Raw genomic sequence first — 20,778 nt, forward strand, 5'->3', positions numbered from 1 at the left:
ATGTCGAAGCTACGCTCCGCCACCGTGCTGCACAAGGTCGCCGTCGTCGCCTCAAGGCTCGCCATCGTCATCCTCGACGGGTGCCCTTGTTGCCGCTGGTGGAGTCAAATCCGCCGCTGGTTTGAGCTAAGGAGAAGCGCATGGAGAGGTGGTGAACGAAGCCATTGTAGGAACCGCCATCAGAAAGGGTTCAGGTCGCCATTGATGGGGATAGCCGGAACTGTTCCGAGGTTTTTGCCATTGATTCTAATTCTATTCTATTTCGGTTGAAGCTGTTGCTGCCTCAGTCGCGGGTGAGTCGTGCACTGCCACCAGAGTCGAAGACAGCACCAGCCTTGTTCTGATTTTAATTCTCCTATTCTTGAAATTGTAACGCTTTAAACCTTGCTCTGTTTTTATCTTATTCCTTTGTTTTCTTCCTGGCTTAATTATAGGATTATGGATTACTGTTCTAATCGTTGTTGGTTTATCGTTCGAAAAAGACATAATTAATGCTGAGGTCGTTGTTGTTCTTGCTTCGAAAGAACTGATGTCACCGTTGCTGCCATTGGTTCTGAATCTTATTACATTGATTCTGGTTTGCTTTTCTCCTTGGTTCTCACCTATTTCGCACGTTCTGTTTTGTCACTTTTAATTGCCATGTTCTTGTTTTAATTCAATTCTGGTTTTTAATTTATTTTGAATCTTCCAGAGCTATGTTTGCTTTTGATTCTTATCCACTTCGAATCCTTGTCTTGCTACAACCATCGTCACTGCCATAAGAGATTGATAATGCTGCTGTTTCGGTTGCGTGCTTGCTGCTGCCATAAAATTAAAAGAGAAGGGAGTTACCACGTTTAATCTATGTGAATTCAGCTAATCGAGGTAGGGGCATTTTTATTAAAACTCATTTTATTCTTAAGAGTTGTTATAAATTGAGATTTAGGCTAGTAAATATTTTTGGTGATTATGGAGTCTTATGAGTTGAGCTAGTTCTAAATATTGAGTTGATATTGAGATAATGAATGAAAGATTAGTTTGAAAAATTTGATTCGAATGTTTATCAAGTATAATTTGAGAATTGGAAAATGACTTGATGTTAGAATCAGTTTGACTTCGGAAAACGATTTGAGATTTGTGAATGACTTGGGTTTGAAAATGTTGGAAAGAGTTTTGAGAAAATGTTAGTTGACTTTGTTGGAAATGAATTGGAATCTGGAAAGGGTTATAATGTTGGAAATGAGCTTGATTTGTAGAAAAATGAATTTAAGTTGAAAATGGTTTGAGATATTAAAATTGTCCTGATTTTGGAATTGAGTTGAAAAGAGTTTGAGAAATGGTTTTGTTGGGACCCAGAAATGGTGGCAGAGAGTCCGAGTATTAGAGGAGATGCTGCCGAAATTTTATAAATTGGAAGTTTCATTTGAGATAATTTAAAAAGATTTGTTTTTAAACATTAATTGTTTTAAGATTGGTTTACAATGAACGGAATGGAAGGAAGGATGATGAGGATTTTCTTTGAAATATGATTTTTGAATGAATTTGGAAATGAGATTTGGATTGAGGAATGGTTATGATATTGAGAAATGTTGAGATGTGGATTGAGAACGTTGAAACATGATCTTTGAATTATTTATATGGCTTATGAATTTGAATTATCTGAGATACGAGGTTCCCTGGATTAAGTGTCGTGGCTTGCCACCACGTGTACCAGGTTGAAAACTCGATACTCTGTTGACCTACGACGTAAGTGTGACCGGGCACTATATAAATTCCTGGGAATGTTACCCCTATTGAGCAATATTGATTATTTGAGAAAAAGCTATGCATAGACTCTTGGGGATGCACGTCGGGGGACAGTCTAAGGACAATTCAGACTTATCGGATTGGCTGGATAACCAACAGATGAGCCTCATCAACTATAGGACAGGCATGCATCATATGCATTTGTGTGCTTTGTTTGGGTTTGCCTAATTGCTAAACTATTCTTAACTGCTACTTGATCTATTTGCTGTAACTGCTACCTACTTGTGCTTTCCTTGTCTGTCTTGCCTGTGTTTTTCCTGGCGTGCTACATTTGAGAATGAACTTTGGTGCTGAATTAGCGATTGTGTTTTTGATTGTGTGGTTGGTTTCTGACTGAGATTTTCTTTTAAGAAAGGAAGGATTTTAGATTTTTGAAAGATTAAACATTATTTTTTGAAAAAGGTTTGGAACATTTACCTATTGGTTTTTAAAAGATTCATAAGGCAATGATAATCACTGAGCTTGAAAACAGTTTTCTTATTAAATATCTTCTTATGACAACTTTGAAACTCCATGGTGAGACCGTGTGGTTAGGTTCTCACCCCCCTACAGTTTTACCTTTTCAGGAACCGAATGAAGAAGCATTAAGAAGAGTTATACTGCATTTGGTTTATATGTTGTTGTATTAATTAGATTATTTTCCTCCTTCGTCTTTGTTATTAGAAGTTTGTAAGAGGGATAGGAATTGTATGTTTTATATGTATATTATATTGTGAGTTATTATGTAAGGAGTCTTGTATATGAATCTATGCCTGCTTGTATTTTTCTTAAGATAAAGTATTTATTTCCGGTTTTCAAAGAAATCAGCAATACAGTGTCGAGTCACAGGCTCCTATTTTAGTATTTAGTATGTAAAGTAGTCGTAATACTTCTTGCTATTAGAGTCGTACAGCCGGAAGCGTGACTTCTAAGAGTGAGGGTGTTACAGTAAGTTGGGGTTTCTGCCTGGTTCAGAGTTGCGAGATGGAGCTGAAGCAGCCGATTTCCTGAGTTCTCGGTGTGGAGAGAGGGGGTGTCACCTGCAAAGACACTTCGATGCCCAAGTCAGTGTTGTGTACAGGTCTGTCGCCGTGGGTTATTTCTGCCATTCAAGCCATCAATAAAGGGAGCCTTGCTGCTATATGCTAAGAGGAAGAGGAGCCACTGTCGGAAGAAGGTGCCACTCCTGTGGGTAGAAGAAAGATGAGTCTCACAAGAATCAGGTGTAAGAAAGGGAAACAATGCTTTTGCTGCTTCTGCGTGGCCGCCGAAGCCCTCTGCTGTTGTCGGAGCTGCTGTTCGGCTGTCTTGATTGCGTTGTTAATGCGACATCGAGGTAGGGGATTTATTCTAAAATTAACTGTTTTAATTTATGAATGCCAATGAAGTTTAGTGAGTAACTGCAAATAATTTATAAATATTGTGTGTGATTGATTGATAGAAATAAGCTTGGTTTGAGGTTGTGAAATTTAGATTAAGTTTGGTATTGAGACGATGTTCTAGTGTTTCAATTAGTTTATTGAGTTTAGGTTATGGTTGTGAAGGTCACTGGATTTTGTTTTTGTGAGTGATTAATTGAGAAGATTAATATTGGTTTTGATGCTGTGAGTGAAATTGTTGAAAATTCTGATTTTATTTGATTATGCTTAATTGGTTGAGTTGTGGCTGTATTTTGATTATTGAGAATAAGTGTTTGCTGTTGATTTTAGTTATCTGATATATCAGAATTGCTGTGAAATTGACTTGTGATTGGTTGGAATTGGTTTTGGTGGTTATTGAAGGATTTGAACTTAAAGGATCAAACTGTTCTTAAGAACCTGATTTTGTGAATTAATATAGTAACTTTAAGAGTACATAAATAATTCTGTAATGGCTGGAATTGCGTGTGGTTAAATTCTGAATGAATTTGGACAAGTCTAGTTGATTCAGTTTAATTTTTGAAGTCGGATTGGTTGATTATGTCGAAAATTGTGAATCATGATGGAAATGTTAATTATTGCAAATTGTGAATTTCTGATTGATTGGGAAGTTTTGCTTGATAATTGTTGAGAAAAAGGGGATGAGTTGTTAAGAAAGATGGAACCCGTAAGGATGGCTAAGTCCGAGTTTTAGGCGAGGTGTTGCCAAAATTTTATAAAATTTGAGGTTTTGTTATAAATGTTATTTTATAAAAATTTGAATTTGGAAAATTATATTATTTGAATTTTGAATTTATTGAAAATAATAGATTTTGTTTTGAGTTTTATTTATTATATTTTGAGTTCAATTTATTTAGGAAAGGATTATATTATTTTGAGTTCGATTTATGTAGCAAAGAATTATGTTTTAATTTTAATTTGTTTAAGAAAAAGAATTTTTATAGGGTCGATTTAAATATGAAAAGACTTATCTTGTAGGGCTTGTTTGATGATGGTTAACGATTATTTATAAAATTAAAAAGTGATTTGATTCAAAAATTCAAAGGTAGAGATTATGAAATGATTTGGTGATTGAGATTTTTGGGAAACAATGTCTAAGAAAGTTAAGGAAAGTTTAAAAAATGGAAAGAAGATTTGGTTTTAAGTAATGGTTTTAAATACGGGAAAAACCCATGAACTGAGGATCGTTGTTTTGTTTGTGAATTTATCTCGGGGAAACCCACAAAATGAAGATCGTAGCTTGTTTTGTTGATCTCAAGGATAACCCACGAAGTGAGGATCTCTGTTTTGTTTACGTATTGATCTCGGAGAAACTCACAAATTGAGGATTTCAGTTTTGTTGTATGTTGATCTCGGGAAAAACCATGAACTGAGGATCTCTGTTTTGTTTGTGTGTTGATCTTGGGGACGCCCACGAACTGAAGATTATTGTTTCCCCTTGTGCGTATATTATGGGGTCGCACTTTGCGTCAACTGCCGGTAGTCACGAAGGAGTGGTATTCTTATGATGAGCGGATAATTTGTACGCTTTTTGGCATTGTTTTTAGTATGTTTTTAGTATATTTAGTTGAGTTTTTAGTATATTTTTATTAGTTTTTAGTTAAAATACACTTTTCTGGACTTTACTATGAGATTTGTGTGTTTTTCGTGATTTCAGGTATTTTCTGGCTAAATTGAGGGACCTGAGCAAAAATCTGATTCAGAGACTGAAAAGGACTGCAGATGCTGTTGGATTCTGACCTTCCTGCACTCGAAGTGGATTTTCTGGAGCTACAGAAGCCCAATTGGCGCGCTCTCAACGGTGTTGGAAAGTAGACATCCTGGGCTTTCCAGCAATATATGATAGTCCATACTTTGCCCAAGATTTGATGGCCCAAACCGGCGTTCAAAGTCACCTTCCGATTTCCCAGCGTTAAACGCCGGAACTGGCACCAAAGTGGGAGTTAAACGCCCAAACTGGCATAAAAGCTGGCGTTTAACTCCAAGAATAGTCTCTACACGAAAATGATTCAATGCTCAGCCCAAGCACACACCAAGTTGGGCCCGGAAGTGGATTTTTATGTCATTTGCTCATCTTTGTAATTCTTAAGCTACTAGTTCCCTATAATAGACCTTTTGCTATTGTATTAGAGTCTTGGAATCTTGGTAGCTATCTTTAGTCTTATGCTATCTTAGATCATGGGGCTGGCCTCACGGCCATGCCTAGACCTTGTTCTTATGTATTTTCAACGGTGGAGTTTCTACACACCATAGATTAAGGTGGGAGCTCTGCTGTACCTCGAGTATTAATGCAATTACTATTGTTCTTCTTTCATTCAGCTTGTTCTTATTCCAAGATATCACTTGTTCTTCAACTTGATGAATGTGATGATCCGTGACACTCATCATCATTCTCACCTATGAACGTGTGACTGACAACCACCTCCGTTCTACCTTAGATTGGGTGAATATCTCTTGGATTCCTATACACGACGCATGGTTGATCGCCTGACAACCGAGCGCTCGCCTGACAACCGAGCCAGCCATTCCGTGAGATCAGAGTCTTTGTGGTATAGGCTAGAACTGATGGCAGCATTCAGAGAATCCGGAAGGTCTAAACCTTGTCTGTGGTATTCTAGTAGGATTCAATGATTGAATGACTGTGACGTGCTTCAAACTCGCGATTGTGGGCGTTAGTGACAGACGCAAAAGAATCACTGGATTCTATTCCGACATGATCGAGAACCGACAGCTGGATAGCCGTGCCGTGACAGGGTGCGTTGAACATTTCCACTGAGAGGATGGGAGGTAGCCACTGACAACGGTGAAACCCTTGCATAATGCTTGCCATGGAAAGGAGTAAGAAGGATTCGATGAAGACGGTAGGAAAGCAGAGAGACGGAAGGGACAAAGCATCTCCATTCGCTTATCTGAAATTCCCACCAATGAATTGCATAAGTATCTCTATCTTTATCTTTATGTTTTATTCATATATCACCCATAACCATTTGAGTCTGCCTGACTGAGATTTACAAGGTGACCATAGCTTGCTTCATACCAATAATCTCCGTGGGATCGACCCTTACTCGCGTAAGGTTTATTACTTGGACGACCCAGTGCACTTGCTGGTTAGTTGTGCGAAGTTGTGTTTATGCCATGGTATTGAACACCAAGTTTTTGGATTCATTACCGGGGATTATTTGAGTTGTGAAAAGTATTGATCACAATTTCGCATACCAAGTTTTTGGCGCCGTTGCCGGGGATTGTTTCGAGTATGGACAACTGACGGTTCATCTTGTTGCTTAGATTAGGTACTTTTCAGAGTTCTTAAGAATGAATTCTAGTGTTTCAAGGTGATGCTCTTATCATCACCAAAGCTGATTGATTCTCATCAATTTAGCTCTTGAATGCAATGTACTGCTGAAGCTTGGCTATTCATGTCTAATTCCTTTAGAATGAAGCTTTAGACTAACATTGCATGATTCCTGGAATTCTCATTAAGAATTTTGATACCTTTATTTTCTTTTTCCACATAAATTTCGAAAAAATCCAAAAAAAATTTATTACAAAATCATAAAAACCAAAAATATTTTATGTTTCTTGTTTTAGTCCAGTGTCTCATTTTAAGTTTGGTGTCTTGCATGCATTGTTTATATGATCTTGGTTCTATTTTCAAGTCAATAGTACAGGGAACTGAAGATTCAGAACATGCAGCAGAGGAATTACACAGAAAAAGCTGGGCGTTCAAAACGCCCAGTGAAGAAGGACAGACTGGCGTTTAAACGCCAGCCAGGGTGCCTGGTTGGGCGTTTAACGCCCAAAAAGGTAGAGCATTGGGCGTTAAACGCCAGAATGTGCACCATTCTGGGCGTTTAACGCCAGGATGGCACAAGAGGGAAGATTTTGTTTTTAATGCAAATTTTTTTCAAGTTTTCAAAGTTTTTCAAAATCAAATCTTTTTCAAATCATATCTTTTCAATCAAATCTTTTTCAAAATCAATTTCTTTCTTTTTTTAGATACTTACTAACAATTAATGATTTGATTGAACATTTCAAGTATGTTGCCTTTTCTGTTGAGAAAGGTTTAATGTTTGAATCATATTTTTTCTTGTTAGGCAAGTCATTAATTTTTAAAATCAAATCTTCTTAAATTGTTTTTCAAATCATATCTTTTTCAAAATAGTTTTCAATCATACCTTTTTTATTTCTAATTTCAAAATCTTTTTCAAAAATCCCTTGATTTCTTTTCCAATCTAGGTTTTTGAAAATCAATTCAAGTTTTTCAAAATATTTTTAAAATCTTTTTAACTTAATTTCTTCCCCTCTTCTCACATCCTTCTATTTATGGAGTAACACTCCTCCTCAATGCACAATTCGAACTCTATCTCACTAAGTTCGAATTCTTCTACCTCTTCCTTCTATTTTTCTGTTCCTCTGACACCTCAAGGAATCTCTATACTGTGACATAGAGGATTCCATATTTTCTTGTTCTCTTCTCTTTCATATGAGCAGGAGCAAAGACAAAAGCATTCTTGTTGAGGCTGATCCTGAACCTGAAAGGACCTTGAAGCGAAAGCTAAGAGAAGCTAAAGCACAACTCTCTGTAGAGGACCTAACAGAAATCTTCAAAGAAGAAGAACCCATGGCAGCAAAAAACAACAACAATGCCAACAATGCAAGGAAGGTGCTGGGTGACTTTACTGCACCTACTCCCGACTTCTATGGGAGAAGCATCTCTATCCCTGCCATTGGAGCAAACAACTTTGAGATTAAGCCTCAATTAGTTTCTCTAATGCAACAGAATTGCAAGTTCCATGGACTTCCATTGGAAGATCCTCATCAGTTTTTAGCTGAATTCTTACAAATCTGTGACACTGTCAAGACTAATGGGGTTGACCTTGAGGTCTACAGACTTATGCTATTCCCTTTTGCTGTAAGAGACAGAGCTAGGATATGGTTGGACTTACAACCTAAAGAAAGCCTGAACTCTTGGGAAAAGCTAGTCAATGCCTTCTTGGCAAAATTCTTTCCACCTCAAAAATTGAGTAAGCTTAGAGTGGAAGTCCAAACCTTCAGACAGAAGAAAGGTGAATCCCTCTATGAAGCTTGGGAAAGATACAAACAATTGATCAGAAAATGTCCTTCTGACATGCTTTCTGAATGGAGCATCATAGGTATTTTCTATGATGGTCTCTCTGAACTGTCCAAGATGTCTTTGGATAGCTCTGCTGGAGGATCTCTTCATCTGAAGAAGACGCCTACAGAAGCTCAAGAGCTCATTGAAATGGTTGCAAATAACCAATTCATGTATACTTCTGAAAGGAATCCTGTGAACAATGGGACAAGTCAGAAGAAAGGAGTTCTTGAGATTGATACTCTGAATGTCATACTGGCTCAGAATAAGATATTGACTCAGCAAGTCAATTTGATTTCTCAAAGTCTGTCTGGAATGCAAGCTGCACCAGGCAGTACTAAGGATGCTTCATCTGAAGAAGAAGCTTATGATCCTGAGAACCCTTCAATGGAAGAGGTGAATTACATGGGAGAACCCTATGGAAACACCTATAATTCTTCATGGAGAAATCATCCAAATTTCTCATGGAAGGATCAAGAGAGACCTCAACAAGGTTTCAATAACAATAATGGTGGAAGAAACAGGTTTAGCAATGGCAAGCCTTTTCCATCATCTTCTCAGCAATAGACAGAGAATTCTAAGCAGAGCCACTCTGACTTAGCAACCATGGTCTCTGATCTAATCAAAACCACTCAAAGTTTCATGACTGAAACAAGGTCCTCCATTAGGAATTTGGAGGCACAAGTGGGACAGCTGAGCAAGAAAATTATTGAACTCCCTCCTAGTACTCTCCCAAGCAATACAGAAGAAAATCCAAAAGGAGAGTGCAAGGCCATCAACATGGCCGAATTTGGAGAGGAAGGAGAGGCAGTGAACGCCACTGAGGAAGACCTCAATGGACGTCCACTGGCCTCCAATGAGTTCCCTAATGAGGAACCATGGGAATCTGAGGCTCACATTGAGACCATAAAGATTCCATTGGATTTACTTCTGCCATTCATGAGTTCTGATGAGTATTTTTCCTCTGAAGAGGATGAGTATGTCACTGAAGAGCAAGTTGCTAAATACCTTGGAGCAATCATGAAGCTAAATGACAAGTTATTTGGTAATAAGACTTGGGAGGATGAATCCATTTTGCTCACCAAAGAATTGGATGACTTGACTAGGCAGAAATTACCTCAAAAGAGACAAGATCCTGGGAAGTTTTCAATACCTTGTACCATAGGCACCATGACCTTCAAGAAGGCTCTGTGTGACTTAGGGTCAAGTGTAAACCTCATGCCTCTCTCTGTAATGGAGAAGCTAGGGATCTCTGAGGTACAAGCTGCAAGAATCTCACTAGAGATGGTAGAAAATTCAAAGAAATAAGCCTATGGACTTGTAGAGAATGTTCTGGTAAAAGTTGAAGACCATTACATCCCTACTGATTTCATAGTCCTAGAGACTGGGAAGTGCAAGGATGAATCCATCATCCTTGGCAGACCCTTCCTAGCCACAGCAAAGGCTGTGATTGATGTGGACAGAGGATAATTGATCATTCAAGTGAATGAAGAATCCTTTGTGTTTATGGCTCAAGGATATCCCTCTGTCACCATGGAAAGGAAGCATGAAGAGCTTCTCTCAAAACAGAGTCAAACAGAGCCCCCACAGTCAAACTCTAAGATTGGTGTTGGGAGGCCACAACCAAACTCTAAGTTTGGTGTTGAACCCCCACATTCAAATTCTAAGTTTGGTGTTGGGAGGTTCTAACATTGCTCTGAGTATCTGTGAGGCTCCATGAGAGCCCTCTGTCAAGCTACTGACATTAAAGAAGCGCTTGTTGGGAGGCAACCCAATGTTATATTTTATCTATTTTTCTTTGTTATTTTATGTTTTCTGTAGGTTGATGATCATGAGAAGTCACAAAATCAATTGAAAAAGCAAAAACAGAAAGAAAAATAGAAAGAAAAACAGCACACCCTGGAGGAGAACTTGTTGGCGTTTAAACGCTAGTGAGGCTAGCAGATGGGCGTTTAATGCCCAGTCTGGCACCATTTTGGGCGTTTAACGCCAGAAAGGGGCACCAGACTGGCGTTAAACGCCAGAAAAGGGCAAGCACTTGGCGTTAAACGCCAGAAATGGGCACCAGCCCGGCGTTTAACGCCAGAATTGGCACAGAATGCATTTTTGCACGTCACTTGGTGCAGGGATGCCTTTTCCTTGACACCTCAGGATCTGTGGACCCCACAGGATCCCCACCTACCCCACCACCCTCACTCTTCCCCAAAAACCCTTCACCTATCAAATCCCATCTTTCTCTTCACCACTCACATCCATCCTTCATAAAACCCCACCTACCTCACCATTCAAATTCAAACCACTTTCCCACCCAAACCCACCCTCCCATAGCCGAACCACAAAGCCATCTCCCTCTCCTCCATTTCTTCTTCTACTCTCTTCTTTCTTCTTTTGCTCGAGGACGAGCAAACCTTTTAAGTTTGGTGTGGTAAAAGCATTGCTTTTTGTTTTTCCATAACCATTTATGGCATCCAAGGCCGGAGAAACCTCTAGAAAGAGGAAAGGGAAGGCAAAAGCTTTCACCTCCGAGTCATGGGAGATGGAGAGATTCATTTCAAGGGTGCATCAAGACCACTTCTATGAAGTTGTGGCCTTGAAGAAGGTGATCCCCGAGGTCCCTTTCAAACTCAAAAAGAGTGAATATCCGGAGATCCGACATGAGATTCGAAGAAGAGGTTGGGAAGTTCTTACCAACCCCATTCAACAAGTCGGAATCTTAATAGTTCAAGAGTTCTATGCCAATGCATGGATCACCAAGAACCATGATCAAAGTGTGAACCCGGATCCAAAGAATTGGCTTACAATGGTTCGGGGGAAATACTTAGATTTTAGTCTGGAAAATGTAAGGTTGGCATTCAACTTGCCCATGATGCAAGGAGATGAACATCCTTACACTAGAAGGGTCAACTTTGATCAAAGGTTGGACCAAGTCCTCATAGACATTTGTGAAGAGGGCGCCCAATGGAAGAGAGATTCAAGAGGGAAGCCGGTTCAATTGAGAAGGCATGACCTCAAGCCCGGGGCTAGAGAATGGTTGGAGTTTATCCAACGCTCAATCATTCTCACTAGCAACCGGTCCGAAGTTACTATAGACCGGGCCATCATGATTCATAGTATCATGATTGGAGAGGAAGTGGAAGTTCATGAGGTTATAGCTCAAGAACTCTATAAGGTGGCGGACAAGTCCTCTACCTTAGCAAGGTTAGCCTTTCCTCATCTCATTTGTCACCTCTGTTATTCAGTTGGAGTGGACATAGAAGGAAACATCCTCATTGATGAGGACAAGCCCATCACTAAGAAAAGGATGGAGCAAACAAGAGACCCTTCTCATCATGAGATCCCTGAGATGCCTCAAGGGATGCACTTTCCTCCATAAGACTATTGGGAGCAAATTAACACCTCCCTAGGAGAATTGAGTTCCAACATGGGACAACTAAGGGTGGAGCACCAAGAACATTCCATTCTCCTCCATGAAATTAGAGAAGATCAAAGAATCATGAGAGAGGAGCAACAAAGACAAGGAAGAGACATTGAGGAGCTCAAGCACTCCATAAGACCTTCAAGAGGAAGAACAAGCCGCCATCACTAAGGTGGACCCGTTCTTTAATCTCCTTGTTCTTTATTTTTCTGTTTTTTGAAAATTATGCTTTATGTTTATCCATGTTTGTGCCTTATGATCATTAGTGTCTATGCCTTAAAGTTATGAATGTCCTATGAATCCATCACCTTTCTTGAAAAAAAAATATTCTTAATTGAAAAAAGAAAAGAATTGCATGAATTTCAGATTTTATAACAGATTAATTATTTTGATGTGGTGGCAATACTTTTGTTTTCTGAATGTATGCTTAAACAGTGCATATGTCTTTTGAATTTGTGGTTCATGAATGTTAAAGTTGTTGGCACTTGAAAGAATGATGAAAAAGGAGCTGAGGATCTGAAAAATCACAAAAATGATTCTTGAAGCAAGAAAAAGCAGTGAATACAAAAAAAAAGAAGGAGAAAAACGAAAAAAAAAATAGAAGAGAAAAAGAAAAAGTAAGCAGAAAAAGCCAATAGCCCTTTAAACCAAAAGGCAAGGGTAGAAATAAAGCTGTGATCCAAGGCAAAAGAGTGTGCTTAAAAACTCTGGACACCTCTAATTGGGGACTCTAGCAAAGCTGAGTCACAATCTGAAAAGGTTCACCCAATTATGTGTCTGTGGCATGTATGTATCCGGTGGTAATACTGGAAGACAGAGTGCTTTGGGCCACGGCCAAGACTCATAAAGTAGCTGTGTTCAAGAATCATCATACTTAACTAGGAGAATCAATAACACTATCTGGATTCTGAGTTCCTAAAGAAGCCAATCATTCTGAATTTCAAAGGATAAAGTGAGATGCCAAAACTGTTCAGAGGCAAAAAGCTAAAGCCCCGCTCATCTAATTAATACTGATCTTCATAGATGTTTTTGGAATTCATTGCATATTCCCTTCTTTTTATCTTATTTGATTTTCAGTTGCTTGGGGACAAGCAACAATTTAAGTTTGGTGTTGTGATGAGCGGATAATTTGTACGCTTTTTGGCATTATTTTTAGTATATTTTTAGTATATTTAGTTGAGTTTTTAGTATATTTTTATTAGTTTTTAGTTAAAATACACTTTTCTGGAATTTACTATGAGTTTGTGTGTTTTTCTGTGATTTCAGGTATTTTCTGGCTGAAATTGAGGGACCTGAGCAAAAATCTGATTCAGAGACTGAAAAGGACTGCAGATGCTGTTGGATTCTGACCTTCCTGCACTCGAAGTGGATTTTCTGGAGCTACAGAAGCCCAATTGGCGCGCTCTCAACGGTGTTGGAAAGTAGACATCCTGGGCTTTCCAGCAATATATGATAGTCCATACTTTGCCCAAGATTTGATGGCCCAAACCGGCGTTCAAAGTCACCTTCAGATTTCCCAGCGTTAAACGCCGGAACTGGCACCAAAGTGGGAGTTAAACGCCCAAACTGGCATAAAAGCTGGCGTTTAACTCCAAGAAGAGTCTCTACACGAAAATGATTCAATGCTCAGCCCAAGCACACACCAAGTGGGCCCGGAAGTGGATTTTTATGTCATTTGCTCATCTTTGTAATTCTTAAGCTACTAGTTCCCTATAAATAGGACCTTTTGCTATTGTATTAGAGTCTTGGAATCTTGGTAGCTATCTTTAGTCTTATGCTATCTTAGATCATGGGGCTGGCCTCACGGCCATGCCTAGACCTTGTTCTTATGTATTTTCAACGGTGGAGTTTCTACACACCATAGATTAAGGTGTGGAGCTCTACTGTACCTCGAGTATTAATGCAATTACTATTGTTCTTCTATTCAATTCAGCTTGTTCTTATTCCAAGATATCACTTGTTCTTCAACTTGATGAATGTGATGATCCGTGACACTCATCATCATTCTCACCTATGAACGTGTGACTGACAACCACCTCCGTTCTACCTTAGATTGGGTGAATATCTCTTGGATTCCTGATACACGACGCATGGTTGATCGCCTGACAACCGAGCGCTCGCCTGACAACCGAGCCAGCCATTCCGTGAGATCAGAGTCTTTGTGGTATAGGCTAGAACTGATGGCGGCATTCAAGAGAATCCGGAAGGTCTAAACCTTGTCTGTGGTATTCTGAGTAGGATTCAATGATTGAATGACTGTGACGTGCTTCAAACTCGCGATTGTGGGGCGTTAGTGACAGACGCAAAAGAATCACTGGATTCTATTCCGACATGATCGAGAACCGACAGCTGGATAGCCGTGCCGTGACAGGGTGCGTTGAACATTTCCACTGAGAGGATGGGAGGTAGCCACTGACAACGGTGAAACCCTTGCATAATGCTTGCCATGGAAAGGAGTAAGAAGGATTGGATGAAGACGGTAGGAAAGCAGAGAGACGGAAGGGACAAAGCATCTCCATTCGCTTATCTGAAATTCCCACCAATGAATTGCATAAGTATCTCTATCTTTATCTTTATGTTTTATTCATATATCACCCATAACCATTTGAGTCTGCCTGACTGAGATTTACAAGGTGACCATAGCTTGCTTCATACCAATAATCTCCGTGGGATCGACCCTTACTCGCGTAAGGTTTATTACTTGGACGACCCAGTGCACTTGCTGGTTAGTTGTGCGAAGTTGTGTTTATGCCATGGTATTGAACACCAAGTTTTTGGATTCATTACCGGGGATTATTTGAGTTGTGAAAAGTATTGATCACAATTTCGCATACCATCTTACCACCGACACGTATGCACTAAGGACACAAAGGGAAACCATATCTGGGACTTGTTCCTAGGTAACGTTGGGCTGCAGGGTGTAAACCGACACGTGAGCTCATGGTCTACTTAGGACATACATGCATCATATTGTTTGTGCATTTGCATTTGGTTGTGTTTGCTTGTATTACTTCTCTGTGGTTATGCTGTTTGTCTTTTTGTGACTTGTTCGTGTGTTGGTTTGGATCTCTTACTTGTGCTATTAGTTCACGGATGTATTGTGGCAAAATATTGTGATTGAAAAATGATTATGTGGCTAAGAGATGTGAAATGAAAATTTATACCGGTTCGGAATGTAATAAAATAATTTCGTTGTGAGTATAGCCCAAACCGATATTCGATCCTCAAATCAAAGTTTAATTTTGTTTGTCACGACTGCAAACCAATAAAAATACCGAGAGTATTAGATCTCGAGTCGTCTCTCAAAAGAATTGCAGTGAGGTGTGCACATTATTGATTATGGTATTCAAGGGGTGGTTTGCAAATAAGGGGACAAGGAATTAAATGGCAAGAAAATAAAGAAAATAACTAAAGAAAGCAAGTAATAAAGAGAGACATTCATGGCAAGGATTGAGAATATAGGTTTTCTATCCTAGTCATTGGAAGAAGGTATAATGTTATCTTCACATGAGAGAAAGTCAAATAAGACTAGTTAATCTCAATCCAAAAGTTCTAATCAACTTACTAATAGAATTAGCAAGAGATTAGAGTCAATGGAAACAATATTAACTAACAACTCTAGATCACCAACATAAGTTGGGTATTAATAACTCAAGAGCACCTAATTTCTCTTCCCAAGTCAAGAATGCTCAAAAACTACTCTAACATCCAACCAAGTATTTTGTCAAATACTTGGAAGGCATAAAAGAAAAGTATATTAAATTGCAAGAAATATAAAATCTAACAACTACTCAATGCAAGAAATTAACAATAACAACTCAAACAAACAAGAAAAGAACATAAAACCTCAGATTGCATTAAAGGGAAGAAGAATTAACAAGAGTTCATATAACATAAAAGTAACCAAAATGAGAAATTAACAAGAAGAAATAAGAAAATCAAGACAATAGAACAAGAAAAATTAAAGGAAACTGATATATGAAGAATTTGTATGTTGGTTTAGAATCAATCAAAATAAGAAACAATTCGTAGTAGCATAGTCCAAACCAACAAATGAATTCTCATAATCAAATGTTAATACAAAGGATGTCACAATCAAACCACAAAATAACCAGGAGTTTGAAATCCTGGATCATCTTCTCTAGGAGTTGCAATTAAGTATGATCATCATTGGCTATTAAGGAAATGAGGGTTGGGAATGTAAGAGAGAGCAAGTAATGTAAATAGCAAGAAGGTAAATGAGCATGCAAGAATTAAAGTCAAAGTAATAAAAAGCAATGAAAATAGAAATTAAGTGCTAAAAAGGACTCTTGGTGATAATTGGGGAATTAAGAATTCCTATCCTAATTTTGGACCACAAACATGGCAATAGTGTGGAATTAATCCCAATTAGTCAATCCTATTTGAGAATTAGTCAAAAAGGCATAATTGATTCCAATTCCTAAGTCCTAAGTCAACACTAGTGGGTCACTTAGAGTCAATAGAAACCAAACCAATTAACAATCCTCACACAATGCGGAATGGACATCCACAACTCAAGTCCACCCAAACACCCAATTTCTCAACCAAGAGCGTGAAAACTAAACATGCAAGGAATTAAAAATCAAAGCAATAAAAGTCAAAGCAACTAAATGCAAGGAAAGAAAACTTCAAATGCAAGAAAACCTCTTGGCAAGTAATTGAGAGCTAAGGTTACCTATCCTAGACATTGACCACAAACACATGATGATTATGAAGAGCTAATCCTACTTAGTCAACCTTACATCGAGGATAAGTCAAATAGGCATAGTTGATTCCAATTCCTAAGTCCATGTCAACACTAATGGGTCACATAGAGTCAATGCAAGGGAGACCAAATCAACTAACTACCTTAATGTATCAACAAGAATGGACATCAATGACTCAAGGATCACAAAAGTCCCAATTTCAAGCCAAGAGTGTATAAAAACTAAGTGAAAACTAAGCCAAGCATTTTATTAAACACTTGGTGTGCATGAAAATAAAATAACATTAAATTGCATTAAAAAAAATCTAAAATACCAAAAGCAAGAAAATCATAACAACAACTAAAGAAAACAACAAATGAACATAAAACATAAATTGACATTAATTGAAATTAAAATAACAAAGTATCCATAAACATAAAAAAGACAAGATAAAGGAAATAACAAAGGAAATGAAGAAGAACAGAGATGCAATAACAATAAATGACAAGGAAAAGTAAATGAAAACAAGAATTAAAAGTAGAAATTGCAACAAATTAAACTAAGAAACCATAATTCTAGAGAGAGAGGGGAGCTTCTCTCTATAGAAACTAAGAGAAAAATATGTAAAAGCTAAACCTAATTGTCCCCCTTCATCCTTCTTCAATTTGGCTTGAAATAGCTTTAGAAATGAGTTGGACTGGGTTTTAGTAGCCCAAAAATTGCCCCCAGTGATTTGCAATTAATGACCTCACGTGCATGCAGTCGTGTGTACGCACAGTTGCGCGAAATTCCCATTGTGTGTACGCACGACATTTTGTGTGTACACATCCTTGCACGAAATCACCGTTGTGCGTACGCACGCATCACTGTGCGTATGCACCTTTGCAGTAGCTTCCAAACTCCATTTCCTTCATTATTTCTCTCCTTTTGGATGCTCTTTCTTCACTTCTTCAACCCAAACTTGCCTTGAAAACTTGAAATCACTCGTGAAAACCATCAAGGCACCAAATAGAATCAAAGTGAATAAAATTTAGCAATAAAAAGGCCTAAAGAGCATATTTTCACTTTCAAGCATAAATTAGGAAGACATCATGAAACTATACTATTTCAATGGATAAATGCAAGAAAGGTTGATGAAATCCACCCAAATAGAGTAAATAAATACTAAGAAATGTGGATTCATTACATCCCTGCACATAACAATAGCATGCCCTCATGCTATACCAAAGGAAGACAAGAAGGGGAATCAACATTTATTCAATGTAACTATCTATATGCAATCTACCTATATGTATGTAACTATTATACCTTATACCATCTAACTATATATATATATATATATATATATATATATATATATATATATATATATATATATATATATATATTTAATTAGTCCAAGTAAATCTATTTCTAAGAAAACATCTATATACAACCAAGGGCTAAAGCAATTATAACCAAATCCTATTCACAATTGAATTGAGTCATATAAAAGAATTTAAGCAAACTTGCAATTAAATCAATGATCATAGGTGGAAATATGGAATTGAGTGATTGAACCCTCACCGGATATGTGTATGCACTCTAATCACTCAAGTGTTTAGGGTTAATCCACTCAATTATCTTCTAATCATGCTTTCTAAAGTTTGTTCTTCATCTAACCAATCAACAAGTATTTAATGTACATATGCAAATATCATGAGGTCTTTTCAAGGTTGTAATGGGGCTAAGGTTGTAATGGGGCTAAGGTTAAAGGTAAGGATGTATATATGGCTAGGTGAGCTTGCATTTGAATCTTTGATTAGTCTAAATTATCACCTAACACACATACAACCTATAAACTTCTAATATCAAACTTAGCTACCCATAATCTCACTTTTACATATACACACATACACCCATGCATCAAATTCAATTCCATCACATATGCATTGATTATTATTGAATTTCACATTGTGATAATTTTGTCCCTTTTCATTATTTCTCTTTTTCTCTTTTTTTCTTTTTTTCTTTTTTTTTTTCTTTTTTTTTTTCAAGAAGATAATATATATATATACCAACACATCAATTCATATGGTTTTTATAATATTACATGAGTATGCACCCTAAATTTCGAAGATTTTTTAACAAGAATAAAATACCTATTTATCAACCAAAGTTCCCACATTTTTCCCACACTTAAACATCACACACTCTCACTAACTTAAGCTACTCAAAGATTCAAATAAAGGACATTTCATTATTTTTCGCTTAAGGTTAATGATGTGGAAAAATTAAGAACAAAAGGGAATTATAAAGGCTTAAAGTGGCAAACAAAGGAAAACGAAATAGTAGGCTATTTGGGTTAAGTGAGCTATAATGAAGTGATGGCCTCAATCACATAATTGCATAAATATACACTAAATAATGGATATATAGAATTAAATAAACTAAAGATGGCAATCATAAAAAAGAGCAACACACAAGAATGAAATAGGTGGTTAAATGGTATAACCACACAATAATGCAGTAGCATCAAATAAACCAGTTTAGCACAAAAATAAATCAATAAAATAGAAACATAGCATCAATAACAATTTAAACCAAACCAACAGCATCAAGCAACATTCTTTCTTTGAGCAATGAACAAAAGTAATGGCCTAAAACACATCACTAAATCAGCAACAATGCACAAAAAGAATTGATTCAGTCAACATTCCTTTATTGAATTCAACAATCAATTACAAGTAATGAAAATTCAAACAATTACACATAGCTCAATCCAAGAATGAAGTTCAATTTGAAATAAGGACTCAGCAGCAATGAGCATATAATGGCCCAAGGTACATCATCTAAATAGAAACAATATAAAAAAAATAATGGACTCAATCAGCATTCTTTTCTTTGAATTCCATAACCAATTAGAAGTATTCAACATGAACTTAAACAAATAAGCATCCTGAATCAAGTGATTAGGTTCAAATTAAAACACAAATTGCCGCAGTAGTAATAATTCAAACGCGGAAATTTCTCAAAATTCATGACTGCACAAACAACATTCTGGACTCATCCAAACAATGGCAATCAGCAAGAACACAGCACCAATGGCAATTAACAGTGTGATGAACATAAACAAGAATACAGTAGCAGTAAATAGTCCAGTTTTAAGAGATAAATATAGGGGCAATCCATTTCCAAACACCAGCAGCAGCAAGAAGAGACCTAAATCAACTATCCAGTCCAGATTCTCTAGCAACCTAAGCAATTAACATGCATTTCTAACTAACTTAATCAACAAAAATTAAACTAAGCTAACAAAAAACAGAAAAGGGAACATAAAACAGAATTGAAAACAGAATAGAGAATGGAACTTGGAAGGGCAGAAACAAAATAGAGAAAGGGAAGGGATGATGAATAGATTTTTGACGGTTTAGAATTCACAAATGAATTCTCGTTGCAAGTATAGTTTCTAAACCAATCACTAATCCCTTCATACAAAAAGTTGTTTGTCACTAAAACAAACCCCTAAATTTATAAACTGAAGTATTGGACCTCGGGTCATTCTCCCTAGGAATTGTAATGAAGTGTATTGTTATTGGTTGTGAATTATATTTGGGGTTTTTAAGCTTTTGGACAAGAAATATAAATGGCAAAGAAAATAAACTAACAACTAACAAAGCTCTTGGCAAGATATGAGAACTAGAAGTCCTATCCTAGTTATTCTTCTCAATTGTGATGAGAATTGTTCATTGCTACCACTTAGTTAACCCTTACTAAAGAAAGGAAAGTCAAGTGGATGAATTGACTTGAGCCACAAGTCCTAGCTAACTCCCAAGGAAAGACTAGCTTTAGTGCACTCCAAACCAATTAGCAATCTCTCCAATTATCAATCAACAAAGGAATTAGATAACTCAAGTGTCACTAATTACTCTACCTAGGCCAAGAGGAACAAAATCTACACTAAAACTAAAAGAGACATTTCAACAAACACATAAAGTGCAATAGAAGTAATCATTATTAAATGCAAGAATTAAAGGAATCTACAACTACAAAAACAAGAGATCAACAATAGAAAAGCAAAGAAGACACATTTAGTATGAATTACCTCTTATTGAATTGGAAGAATGTAGAAGGAACAATACTAGATCTACAACAAAATATAAGAACAACATAAAGGAAATTACAACAAAAGAGTGGAAGAAGAATGAATGTAACTACAAGGAATTGAGATGTAGAAGTAGAAGAAAGCAAAGATTAAAATCTAGATCTAAGAACCAAACCTAATCCTAATCCTAATTCTAGAGAGAAGAGAGAGTTTCTCTCTCTAGAAACTAACTCTAACTACTAAACTAAACTAATGGTTAAAAGTTAGTTGATTCCTCT

General features: G+C 37.2%; 1 non-coding gene across 1 annotated transcript; it reads right to left on the reverse strand.

The window, feature by feature from the left end:
• Window positions 1-8,208: 8,208 nt before the first annotated feature.
• LOC130952244 (small nucleolar RNA R71) lies at window positions 8,209-8,316 on the reverse strand. Its single transcript, XR_009074425.1, has one exon. It is a non-coding gene; the product is annotated as a small nucleolar RNA R71 (small nucleolar RNA).
• Between the last annotated feature and the right edge of the window lie 12,462 nt (window positions 8,317-20,778).

Source organism: Arachis stenosperma, chromosome 9 (genome assembly GCF_014773155.1).
Source record: "Arachis stenosperma cultivar V10309 chromosome 9, arast.V10309.gnm1.PFL2, whole genome shotgun sequence".
In the NCBI taxonomy this organism is placed as follows: domain Eukaryota; kingdom Viridiplantae; phylum Streptophyta; class Magnoliopsida; order Fabales; family Fabaceae; genus Arachis; species Arachis stenosperma.